General features: G+C 41.4%; 1 protein-coding gene and 1 pseudogene across 2 annotated transcripts in view; both read right to left on the reverse strand.

Annotated features, from left to right (window-relative positions):
- The window catches only part of PCMTD1 (protein-L-isoaspartate (D-aspartate) O-methyltransferase domain containing 1), a 67,725-nt gene extending 63,622 nt beyond the window's left edge, over nt 1–4,103 (reverse strand). For both annotated transcript variants that reach the window (XM_039254258.1, XM_039254257.1), the window contains exon 1: nt 3,884–4,103. The gene's annotated coding sequence lies outside the window, so the exon portion shown is untranslated. The remainder of the gene's footprint in view (nt 1–3,883) is intronic.
- A 7,635-nt stretch (nt 4,104–11,738) lies between these two features.
- Nucleotides 11,739–12,498, reverse strand: LOC120246641 (annotated as a pseudogene).
- Between the last annotated feature and the right edge of the window lie 340 nt (nt 12,499–12,838).

Genomic DNA, 12,838 nt, shown 5'->3' on the forward strand with positions numbered 1-12,838 from the left:
GGGAGCTTCAGCAGGGGAGGGAAGGACAGTGGGCACCGTGCGTGTATGCATGACTAGAAAAGAGAAAACGCGACCCTAAAGAGGAAGATGTGAAGTCAATCTAAAGTTACACTTGTAGAGAAAGGAGATGAGAAACCGCACAAAGACCACAAGAAGGTACAAGTGTGAGGTGCTGGCTTGTGCAAGTTACAGAGAAGACGAAGGCTTCCAGCACTCCGGATTCCATGGCTCTTCAGATGCTCATGTACCTTAGATTATAAACTGACTTCTGATGATGTGATTATTATACGTTTAGAAGAGCCTGCAAGTTACTGAAAAGTGTTAATTATTCCAACTCAACCGCCAGCAAGACACAGCTAACGCTATATAATTATAATTAGGTATTTTTCCAGTATCTCAAAGCTCAAAGAAGTAGAACCTTTAAGTCTTCATCTTCCTTGACATCCATCCACACATCTGACTCTACTGATTACCGACTATTTCAGGAAACCCTCTCCCTCTGTCTACTTGACACAGCCAATTCTCAGGTTTTCTCCCTTCTATTTTGGCTTCTTTCATCTTAACTAGTTTCTCCCTAGAAACAGAACATTCAGGGAACAGCAATCCCCTATGCAATTCCACAAGAGCTGATTTAAACAGTTTTTAAAACCCAACTACATTTTGGGATGCCTGGGTGGTTTAGTCTTAAGGTTAAGTGACCTACTTCAGCTCAGGTCATGATCTCATTGTCCATGAATTCAAGCCCCACATCAGGCTCTGTGCTGACAGCCTGTTTTGGATTCTGTTGTCTACCCTCTCTTCCTCTCCCTCCTCACGCTGTTTCTCAAAACTGAATAAACGGTAAAACAAAAAAATCAAAACCCAACTACATTTTAAACTCTGGATCCTACCTAATGCTTCTTTTGTTGTCATTAATAGAACCTACATAGTTTCTTGACTGGGGGGGGGGGGGGGAGGGGACACATGAATGTGTCTCCAAAAAAGACTTTCAAGCTAAACTGCAAAATAAACTTTCTATTTCTTTCCATCAGCAGTAAGATCGATTAATTCTTGAAAATACACACATGTAGCATTGCATTCTCCACCCTTCGACAGCTGAAAAATCAATAGATCTTAACACATTCTAAAGATGTCTTTCTGGTGCTGAAACATTTTTGTATCCCACAACTATAAAACCTACTCATTCAGTGTAAGCTGTCCAAGAGATAATCAAGAGCAGCTACACCACTTAGATAAGAATCCAATTACCATCCTTAACAATCACCAAGAAATAAAAGCTCAAATGTTTTCCCATATGTGGGTTTCTTCTCAAATACAAATTACAACTGATCATATTTTATTAACTTCAGTATCTGTCACATTTCTTTAAAATACAACTGTCACATACACTAGAAAACTGAAAGAGATTAATGTACCATAATATTAGGGCCTGCACTTTATTGAATTGTCATGATGTGCTTTTAAGAAACTACAAAATACTAAAATGAAATAAGTAAACTTTAATTTTTAAGGCCTTTATATTATCTTACTAGTTTATAATTCATAAAAATGGTAACTTATATGAGATTATCCATCCAGTTTGTAAGGCATAAAACACCTGTAATAAGTACAACTTACTACGCTATCCAAGTTTAGCAGGGCATCAGAGTGACTAAAATAACAGTTCTGACATAGTTAGTGACATCAGCTCCAGGTATATTTTAATACAGCACCAGAAACCTCATCTAAAAGGATACCAGAGTCCATGCTATCTTTTAGACTATTTTTCAATGCATACGATGATACTCATGTCTCTTATTTCATAAGGAACATCTCTATTCGTAAGGAAGCCCAAAAAGAGGCAAAAACTCTTAAGATTGAAAATTTTGTAAGGTAGTGTTCATTAACGAAAGGCGACACAGCAGAGTAGAAAACACAGGTTCTTGGCTTAAGCCGGAATCTCCTGCAGTCACCACCACTAAAAAGGTGATGAGATCTTGAGCAGTTAAGTTCATCTATCACAGCCTGTGTATTAATCCTCAGATTGGGGAGAATGCCACCTATGTTGTTAGAAGTAAATAAGAAAAAGCAGATTATTACCAGCAACTGTAACTAAAATGCCATAGACACTTTGGCTCCTTTTCAACCACAGCTCCCAAAAAAATTACACAACTGGGCCTAAGATTTCAGGGCATATACGTGCTTTTAGAACCAGACTTCTTTGTGATTATCTTATTCAGGTCTATGTTTTCCCTGGAAGCCAGCACAGCACAATTTTAGTAAATACACGCCAGTGATTAGATCAACAGAGCCTTCAGCACTTCTGTGCACAGAAATACAAAAGGTGAGAATTTCCTAGCTTTCTGTCTTCTTTAATAGTAAGCAGAGTAATACCCTTTCACTCACAGCTTCCTCCCTAGGGTCTACTATCAAAATATTCAGTCCCTGGCTGCTCTGAGGTTTTGTTTTGTTTTTTAACCTGTTTGAAATTCAAACTTCTGGGCCACTGGCCTTCTATCTTTTACCTTTTCTTCACAGGAGCAGGTTCATGTTTAAGGAGTTGAATTTGTTTGCATATGGAATTTAAATTCACCTTGAAAAATGCACTATCCAAAACACAAAACAGAAACTACTTTAGAAACCTGCTTTATGCAGTCACCCGAGCTTCATGCAAGCTCTGTGTAAACATGTTACTTAACTTGCCTAGTAAGTAAGTATCCCCATCTGGCCTTAGACAATCTGAAAGTTTTACCACACTATGTTTCAAAATAGCAGCTTGTAACCCTTGTTAAAAACTACTTAATAATAGCTAAAGATTACCGAAAAACTCGATACAATGTTAAAAAGCCAACATAGCTATGCAGCTCTTATAAAGAATAAGGTATGTAATAAAATGGAGGAATAAATGTGAGGATCCTTGGCCAATAAAAAGCATATACTATGTATGATCCCAAATTTTCTTGGTAAAGAATACTTACACGCATAGAAAAATTCCGAACGGCTAACCACCACACTTGTAGACTGATTACCCTGGGTAGTAAAAGAGGAAAATGGGGGGGAGGGGGAGCAGGGGGGGAGGGAGCAGACGTCTTCATTGTTTAGCTGCTTAATTTTTTTCTTAAAGAGCACGTAGTATTTTTATTAAAAAAAAAAACGGCGCAAAATAACCATTGGTAAAACTATACTTTCCCCTCCGTACCCAAATTCTTAAAACGTGCAATTTTAAAAACATAGTTAGGATTTCCGTTTAAAATAAAAAAAAAAAAGACCTACAAAAATACAGCACTAGAAGTTAAAAAAAAAATCTTGGATTTGCAAAATTACTCCCGCTGGCTGTACTCAGGGATCCTCTCTACGTCAGTGGTTCGAAATACCCTAAAAAACGAGCACCACGCTTGAACAGTAGTAAACGCTCAAACAAAAAAACAGAAAGTAAGAAAAATGTTAGCGCTTGCTCCAGCCTCGCAGATCCCTCCCAGCCTCACCCCCCCACCCCCCACACACACACCCCCAGGCTTCCCCGAGCCTACGTAGGCTGGAGTCGCTTCCTTCCAAATCAAAACAACAACAGAAAGTCACGGGGTGGAATTGAAAAGGCCCGAAGGGGCCCGTGGGTGTCTCCGGACCGCAGCGCCCGGAAGGCCAGGTCCCCGAGCCCGGGTCAGAGCCCAAGGACCACCCGCCCCCACCTCCCGTACCCCTCGACCCCTCCAGACTCCCTCGGCCGCCCTCGACTCCCCGCGCCCGCGACCCTTCCGACCCCGACCGCCAACCTCCCGGCCCCCTTCGGAACCTCCAGCCGCCTCTGCCTCCCCAGCCCCCGACCTCCCCGCCCGGCCGCGACACTCCAGCGTGCGGGACACGCCGACCCGCACGACCCCGAGTCTGCAGGCAGCGGCGTTACCTGCGGCGAGACGGTCGGTCCGGCCCGCCGCAGCGCCGCGCAGGGCCAGACGCTAGGACTCGGCGGACTCCACGGCCGCCCGCCGCGCACGCCGCCGCCGCCGCCGCTGCCGCCCGGAGGAGGGGCGGGGCCGCACCCGCCGCTAGGGAAGCCCGACCGCCGCGGCCTGGGGAGGCGTCGGGAACCCAGGCATGCGCACAGCGCCGGGCGCGAGAACCGCTCCGGGAAGACGCCGGAGTCAACAAGGCTTCGGGGACGCCCCCCTCCGGCTCCGCCCCACCCCCCACCCGGGATGGTTCCGCCCCCACACCCAAACAACGCGAGGTCTTGAGGAGACTTAGGGACGGCCCCGGTTGAGCGAGATCCCGCGAGAACAGGGCATCGCCCTCCTCGGCCCTTGCCGGCGTTCGGACGCGGAGGAGCTGAGGAGCTGGAGGGGAGGGGGAGGGCTCGGCTGCGGAGGCGGTTGTCCCACGCCGCGCTCCGGGATGGGGCGTCTCGGTGTCGGGACGCCTCCGAGGGTGGTTCCCCGCGGGTCACTCTGCGGAAGCCGTTGTGGAGAGTGCTCCCCGATTAATCGCAAGAGCAAGGACTTTTCACAGTATTGTGCCACTTTGAAGCGACCGCTGAGAGTCTAGAACTTTCCCCATCGCCCCTCGTTAACGCTTCCGCTGTCGGGCCCGCGCGTTTCCCTGCGTGCCCGGCCTGGCTCGGGAGTCGGGCTTGTTCCCACACCTAACGTGATCGTCCTTGAGCGAACTGAGGAGTTGGGAGCGGTGAAGTGCGTGCCGAGCGGGTTTCTGGTGGCCTGCGTAGACGTCCCCGAGCGCACTGTGGGAGAGAGAGGTTTTCAGGAAGAGGGATTAGACAGTTGGCAAAGGGAAAGGACGGCTGAGAAAACGCTGCCCGGGAACCTGGCGGTAAATGAGCTAGGCGCACTTGGAAGTGGGGTTTAGTATGCCTGAAAGTCAGAAGGTCTTCATTTTTGTGCCAGCGCTTTCCAGTGTGTGCGCCCCTCCAGCCCACTAGTGGGCTTGGTGGTTTGCATGCCGTCCGGCTTTGATTTTCCGGTTGTGAGTGGTTTCAGGGTACCTACGTTTATAGGTTACCTACTGTGAATTAAAAGGCCCTCGATGCCCAGGTTACCGGTTCCCATCCTAGCTGGTTGTGGTTAAATAACATATTCGTGGAAGGAGAGCTTCCACGCACGGTCAAAGCTGACCTCGCGAAATAAAGTTTGCAAAGGAGAACACAGTTGCTGCTAAGGTGGTCTGCCACGAATCCAACAACCTTGTGTTACTCTAATGGACTTTGTGTTATCGAACGTGGGTGCAAACACAATGGACGTTTGGCTCCTAACTACAGAAATCTCTGTTCACTTGCCGTCCGGATTACAGCCCTCGGTCACAGACTTTTTTGGCCCTTGGCCTGGTTCCAGCGCACTTATAACTGTGATGAGATCATGTAACAGTCTTACACGATTAGTTTTCTGCTATTCCAGGCAGAAATTTTAGCACAGGAAAATACCTTACAATAAGCAAATTAGGTAGAAATTATTGAGAAAAATCGTTTACAATCGTTCAGTGCTGCGACAGTACCCCTGGTTGTTTGTTGTTTTTTTCTCTATTGTTTATCTATTTTCTCCATTCAGCTATGACTTTTTCAGGGTTCTAGACCTTTTTTTTCTCCTCTTACTCTCCTACATTAAAGTTGACCACAGATTATTTTTAATAAGACTAGTAGCAAGTACTTTGTTAATAAACAGGACTAAGTGGCATTTTTGTGGGTTGGTAGTTGAACAGTTAAGCCATCAACTCTATCTACCATGGTACACACACGCCTCATGGTGCCACCCCGTCCCTATCATTCAGACCATTTCTGATTATGCCTCCATTTAGCGTGTTTCATATAGAGTTTGTTTCTGTTGAGTGTGTATCTTTCTACTAATTTATAACCCACAGAGGCTGGGCACTTGGCTCTGTTCACTATTGCTTTCCAGGGCAGAGTACATCTGCTGAAATGTTGGTACTCTCCGTTTGTTGAATGGACAATTTAAACTTTAAATTATCCCATCATGTAGACTTGTTCATAAACGAGATTTATTTAGACCGGGACTCATTTAGAGAACCCCAAAACATTTTATTCCTGGAGTTCAGAGTCCACTGTTGCAGAAAGTCTGATCCTGGCAAACAGCAAGTAACCCTTGTTATAACAACTTAATTCTCCATACCAGGTTGTTTCAATGTTAATGTTAAGTGGAAAATACCCACAGTGAATACTTATGAATACAGAGTGCTGGGTAGGTAAGAGTCTGGTAATGTCAGAAATGCTTTGTTACTTCAATGCAGAAAACATCCAACAAATATTTATTAAATTAAATCATACTCAGCATTCAAAGTACTGTCACCATCCTAGGAGTTCACGATTCCCACTCGCATGGCAGAGTTGCTATTTCTTCAGCCTCAGAATCTGTCTCCCTGTGTTGCCCAGATTAACAAATCATCTGGTTATTTGCAAACACCTGTGTTGCATAATAGGCCTTGGTTTTGGTTTATTGCACCAAGGCTGGCCTGTGAGGCCTGAAAGAATTTCCTTCTATCTTTCACCTAGCCTGCACTGTGTGGGGAAAACCCAACACCAAATCCTACTAAATACGGAACTGTTTTCTTCTATGGCTATTTCCTTGTACTATTTTCAGTACAGCTACAAGTCCATCACCTGCTGGCGACCCCTACCCCCAAAACAATAAAAACAAATGTTTCCTCTCTAAAAGAGGTTTAGTTTTACGGTACTTGTTTTTCAGTTGAAAAACAAAACATATCAACATTTCCTTATTGATTTGAAGAAACGTAAATGTGTTTTGTTGGAAAGATGATGATGTTCTCTAGACTAGGACTAGTATTTGAAGATGAAGGAGAAAGCTTAACCCCCTGCATTCCAGGGAGGGAATAGCTTTGTAATTTACCAATTGAGGAACTAGAAAGCAGTCTTGGAGCGGACAGATGAAAAGGATTCTTCTAACTTGTATCATCGTCTAAACCATTAGCACTTTTTTTTTTTTAATTACAAGATTTCTCCCTGGTATTGTACTTCACTGTTGTGGAATCCCACTTATGATCACTTCACATATTGAGCTACCTTTAGTCAAAATTAAGGATTAAGAGCCCTGTAACAACATAGAAGTAGCTATTTTCTAAAGAAAAGTGAATAAGACTTTGTTTAAACCAGTGGTTGTCAAAATGTGGCCTGGGATCAGAGACATCAAATCATATGGGAACTTACAAATTCATGGGACCTGCCCTAATTTAATAGATCCTCTGGGCCTTTCTGATGAATGTTAAAATTTGAGAACCATTGCTTCTAATCATAAAATGTACATTTTCAGTATGTATGTTATTTTTTTAAAATATGTATAATTCACAGAGCTGAAACTGAGTAAAAAATAGGCTTGGTTTGGTGAAAATACTCCATTCCTTGTGTTCCCGAAGTCTATACTCTGATCCCCTTCTAAAGTAACTATACTCAATGGAACTATACCCACCCCAATATTTTTTCCTTGATGAGCCTTTGTCAGTCCTTCAGGTCACAATACAATGATGTCTTGTTGCTGTCATTGTTCACATGTCAAGATGGTATTTGTGGTTGTGGGTGTGACTGCAAAGACTGCCCAGACAGCACTTTCCATACTGGGAAGTCTCCCATACTGTGCACCCCTGCTGCTTTATTGGGCCTTCATATTTAGCAATTGTTTATTTTCTTTATTTCCACCGTAGGAACTACCTAGTGAGAATGCCAAGTTGATCAGACTCCAATATTTTTTTGCAGCCTTTTCAAGCTCTTCTATGTTTTCTGAAATTTCCAAATGTGTTTTTTAAAAGCTGTGATAGTTTATATAAAGTTATAATGAGAATTTTAAATAGAAAACTTGGAACATCAAAGAATACAACGATGAGACCAAACAAAAAATGTAAATACACATGCCTTGTGTGTTGAACCACCTCCTTCCACCAAAAGTATGCATAGCAAAATACTGAAAAGCAGAGAAGTTGCTTTTAGCTTCTCAAATTCACTAACCATTAAGATGTTAAAAATAAAATTGTACTTTTCCAAAGTCATTTGATCCTATTCCTTAGTGGATACTTGAGAAATTCCTGTCCTGTTTAATATTAAAAATGAAATTTGTCCAGACTATATCCAATTAAGAATGGATTTTAATTAGAGAATTACTCTCTAGTACTTATAAACCATGATATATGTACATAAATATTTTTATATAGAGATCCCTTTTATACATAAAAGTATCAATGACATCTAAATGATTGGTTTAGGCCTCATTTCTTTTTCAGGATTTACTAAAATAATCTTTTTAGTATTGATGTGGGAATCAATTGTCCATTATACTGGACAATATGATTATAATGTCCAGCATAATGGACAATTGATTCCTACATCAACTCTTTTTTTCTGCTGGCTGGGGAGATGTCATTGTACTTAAAGAGCTACACAGATAGTCCCTTGGACCATCTAAGTTGAGAAGTCTTAACCTTACTTACTTCATTCTATGATTAAGTAAATTGATATTCAGTGAAAAAAGAAGGACAAGTATCAGTCTTATTGAAGAGAAAATTTTTCATTTACAAAATATGAGAAACTGAGCTATCTAAATGCTGTACTTATATGTTTTGATGTTATAAGTCTAAGAAGTTGATGAATTAGATCATTTATTGCTATATACATTTAAATATATGAAATAGCTAAATATACAAAATAACAATTTGGAAGTAATAACATAAATGTTTTTCCAACTTATTTAGAATAAAAGACAATTTACTCATTTCTCTTACCCTCCACCCCCTACCTCTGGCTACCACTATGTATTCTCTGTGAGCTTGTTTTCTTTTACTCTATTTATCATTTTTTAGATTCCCCATGTAAGAGATCACAGGGTATTTATCTTTCTCTGTCTGACTCATTTCACTTAGCACCATACTCTTGAGATCCATCCATGTTGTCACAAATGGCAAGATTTCCTTCTTTTTTATGGCTGAATAATATTCTGTTATATACATATACCACTATCACTTTATCCATTCATCCATCAATGGATACTTACATAGTTTCCATATCTTCACTAATGTAAGTAATGCTGCATATGAACAAGGGGTGCATATATCTTTTCACGTTATTGTTTTTACTTTCTTTGAATAAATACCCAGAAGTGGAGTTGCTGAATCAAACAGTACCTCTATTTTTAATTTTTTTAGGAACCTCCATACTATTGTCCACAGTGACTACACCAATTACATACATTCCCATCAACACGGTAAAGTCTTCCCTTTTCTTCACATCCTTGCTAACACTTGTTATTTCTAGTCTTTTTGTTAATAACCTTTATTTTCATTTTTTGAGCAGGGTCTGTGTGTTTATTACAACCCCTTCATAATAGTCATTTTTCAGGTGTAAGCTGATACCTCATTGTGATTTTGATTTACACTTACCTGATGATTAGTGATGTAGAGCATCTTTTCATGCGCCTGTTGGCCATCTGTATGTATAGAATGATAGATCTTCTGTCCATTTTTTTAATTGGATTGTTTGGGGGTTTTTCACTCCGGAGTTGTTTGAGTTTTTACAATATATTTTGGATATTAGCCCCTTATCACTGTTGTATGAGTTTTTAAAATATATTTTGGATATTAGCCCCTATCAGTAATAATTTGAAAATACTCTCTTTTATTCATTAAGTTGCCTTTTCATTTTGCTGATGGTTTCCTTTCCTATGCAGAAGCTTTCCAGTTTGATGTAGTCCCACTAGTTTACTTTTCCTTCTGTGGCTTGTGCGTTTGATCTTAGATTCAAAAATCACTGCTAAGACCTCTCTCAAGGAGCTTACCACCTTTTTCCTTTCCAGAAGTTTTATGGTTTCAGGTCTTATGTTCAAGTCTTGAATCCATTTGACTGCATTTTTGTGTGTGGTGTGAGATAATGGTCCAGTTTCATTCTTCTGAATGTGGCTGTCCAATTTTGCCAACACCATTTATTGAAGAGACTGTCTTTTACCCACTGTATAGTCTTTCTTTCTTTTTTTTTTTTTTTTGTCATAAATTGACCACTGATGGGTGAGTTCATTTCTGGACTCTATTCTGTTCTATTGGTCTGTGTATTTGTTTTTATGCCAGCACAATAATTTACTGTTTTAATTATTATAGCTTTGTAATATAATTTGAAATCTGGGAGTGTGATACCTCCAGTTGTGCTCTTTATCAAATTTGCCTTGGCTATTTGGTTATTTTATGGCTCCACTCAAATTTTAGGATTGTTTGTTCTATTTCTTTGAAAAATGCCATTGGAATTTTTTTTTAGTTTAATAAACATTCCTTTAGTTGAATCAACTCTACACACAAAATATATATGGTTTAGGATCTTTTTTCAAGTGGAAAGAAATTTAGATCTCAAGAGATTTTAAACCTGTTTTCTGGAAATCATGTCAGCCTAAAACCCTCAAAAATATATAAAACTGGTTCAAGGAAAATCAGCAATTAGATTTTGAAATCAAACTAGATTAAACCAGCCAGCTTAGAACTGGGGCAGTTCCTCTTCTGTATTTCCTACACACTCGAGTTCACCCTGGGAAACAGAAACCTCATCTACTAGAAGACCATGGAAACAGAATGTGGTGGAGAGCTTAACAACAAGCTGGGCACAAATGATGGCCTGGCAAGTTTATGGAATAGCAATGATTTTGAGAGGTTAGGGCAAAGATGAGAAGTTGCTGTGGACAACACAGAAGGATTAGATTGTACTATAAACTTGTAGTGACCCAAACTACATGACTATTCTCAGTAGTCTGTGGGAATGGGTAAGGTGGGTTGACCCAAGAGGACATAGGACTTGGAAAATTGAACAATGTACTTTGCTAGTAGGTTCAAAATGGTCACTAACACCATTTAACATCCTTTAAGATTCTGATCAAAGCCAACTTTAATATTTTACCCTCACACTTAAAAGGTTATCGAATAGCCACCAACTTCCCAATCTTAGCATTTGATGGGTTACTAGCTTACAGATCTTAAGGTAAAATCTTCTCATTTACTTAATGTCCAATTTCCATCAGTTTTAATAAAGACCAGTGTAAATACCGTTACTGCTTTGTAGAAATTCCATATTCTACAGATCCCATGGGAGTCGTGGAATAGAACCAGGAACCTCCACCTTTTATGTGATATTATATGGCACCGTGTAGATCAAGGCAATTTTGGTTCAAGCCTTGGTTAAGGAGGATTTATTTTCATTTGTAAGAGAATCCTGTTGCAACATGTTTATTCAATTCACCTAAAAATGGTGGCATTTTTAACTCTTTCAGAAGCAGCAGTTACATGAATCGAATACATGAATCGATTCAACCTAAAAATGTGGTTCCTAGGTACCATTTTTCTGCCTATGATCGTGATAAAGGATAAGGATATTCTTCACGTTTCCAAGCAAAATCCAATTTAAAAAGCCTGTTCTTACCAACCCCTTAAGAACAGCCGTTTGAGAATAAACCAACAGAGCATAACATCACCCCAATGAAGCTGTACATTTCATTACATGCACCAACAAAGCTACATGGCTACCTTCTGCATTCCACTTTTACAGAATTTATTTTACATCTATAATACCAAACAGCATTTTAAACACTGACATATAAACTCCCTAATGAGATAAAGCAAAGACACAAGTGTTTATCTTATTAGAAACAAGATACACCATCACTTATAGTCTTCAAACATTATTGCACTTTAACTTTCATAATTTGACAATGCATTCATGGAACAATCTCCAGACAACTAATTTTAACAGACAAAGAACACTATTAAGCAGACATGACTGTCCTAAATTGTTTATTAGGTAAGAATTTTACAAACATTACTTGTATTAACGGTAACGGTGGAGCTGGAGAGTTTTGCATCTTCTCCAAGCTGCACGGTGAGAACCACCAATAATAGTGTGGTGGAAGTTGTGACCCTTTCCAAGGCCACGGCTCTTGCGGCCTGCAGATGTCAGCCCTCGCCTTTCCCTGTGCCTGTGGACTGGTGTGGTGATCCACTGGGTGTCAGGATTCCTTCTGATAGCTTTATGGAATGGATCAATAAGGATAACCTCAAAGAATTTGTATGTGGAATCTTCTCCAACCCAGTTAAGAATTCAAGACTCTCAGAGCCCCACAGTGGCGTCCAGCTGGCTCCTCTGCAACAGACGGAAGGCTTCAGGCAAACTTTAGCTGGTTGACACCGTGATGGACAGGCTTGCCAGAGGTAGCACCCTTAGGAACTGGGCTTTTGCGGCCACCGCGTCGCACACAAATCTGATATATTGCATAGCCTTGCTTGGCCTTGTACCCCAGTCTGCGCGCTTTATCAGGGCGGGTTGCGGGGGGGGGGGGGGGGGGGGGGGGGGGTGTGAAGGGGCCAGCGCCTGTGGAGCGCAGAGAGCTGGAGATACTGCCAGCAGCACCCCCTGAGAAGAAAGCGCATTACATCCGATTGCTTCTTCCTCCATAGCTCCTGGATGTACTTGTAAGCGCCCATCTTGGGTTACCTTCGAGCTGATGGCTGCCGCCAGACAGAAAGCAAAGAGCCTGGGGCACCTGGGTGGCTTAGTCGGTTAAGCGTCCGACTTTCGCTTGGGTCATGGTCTCATGGTTCGTGGGTTCGAGCACCGCGTCGGGCTCTGTGCTGACTGCCAGCTCAGAGCCTGGAGCCTGTTTCGGAGTCTGTGTCTCCCTCTCTCTCTGACCCTCCCCTGCTCACGCTGTCTCTCACTCTCTCCTAGAAATAAATAAAACATTAAAAAAAAAAAAGAAAGAAAGGAAAGAGCCTTTCTCCCATTGGAATTTTGATACAGATGGCATTGCATTTGTATATTGCTTTGGGTAATATGAGATTTTAACAGTATTAATTCTTTGAATTCATG

The sequence above is a fragment of the Hyaena hyaena genome, unplaced genomic scaffold (assembly GCF_003009895.1).
Source record: "Hyaena hyaena isolate Hyena2069 unplaced genomic scaffold, ASM300989v1 scaffold_475, whole genome shotgun sequence".
Lineage (NCBI taxonomy): Eukaryota > Metazoa > Chordata > Mammalia > Carnivora > Hyaenidae > Hyaena > Hyaena hyaena.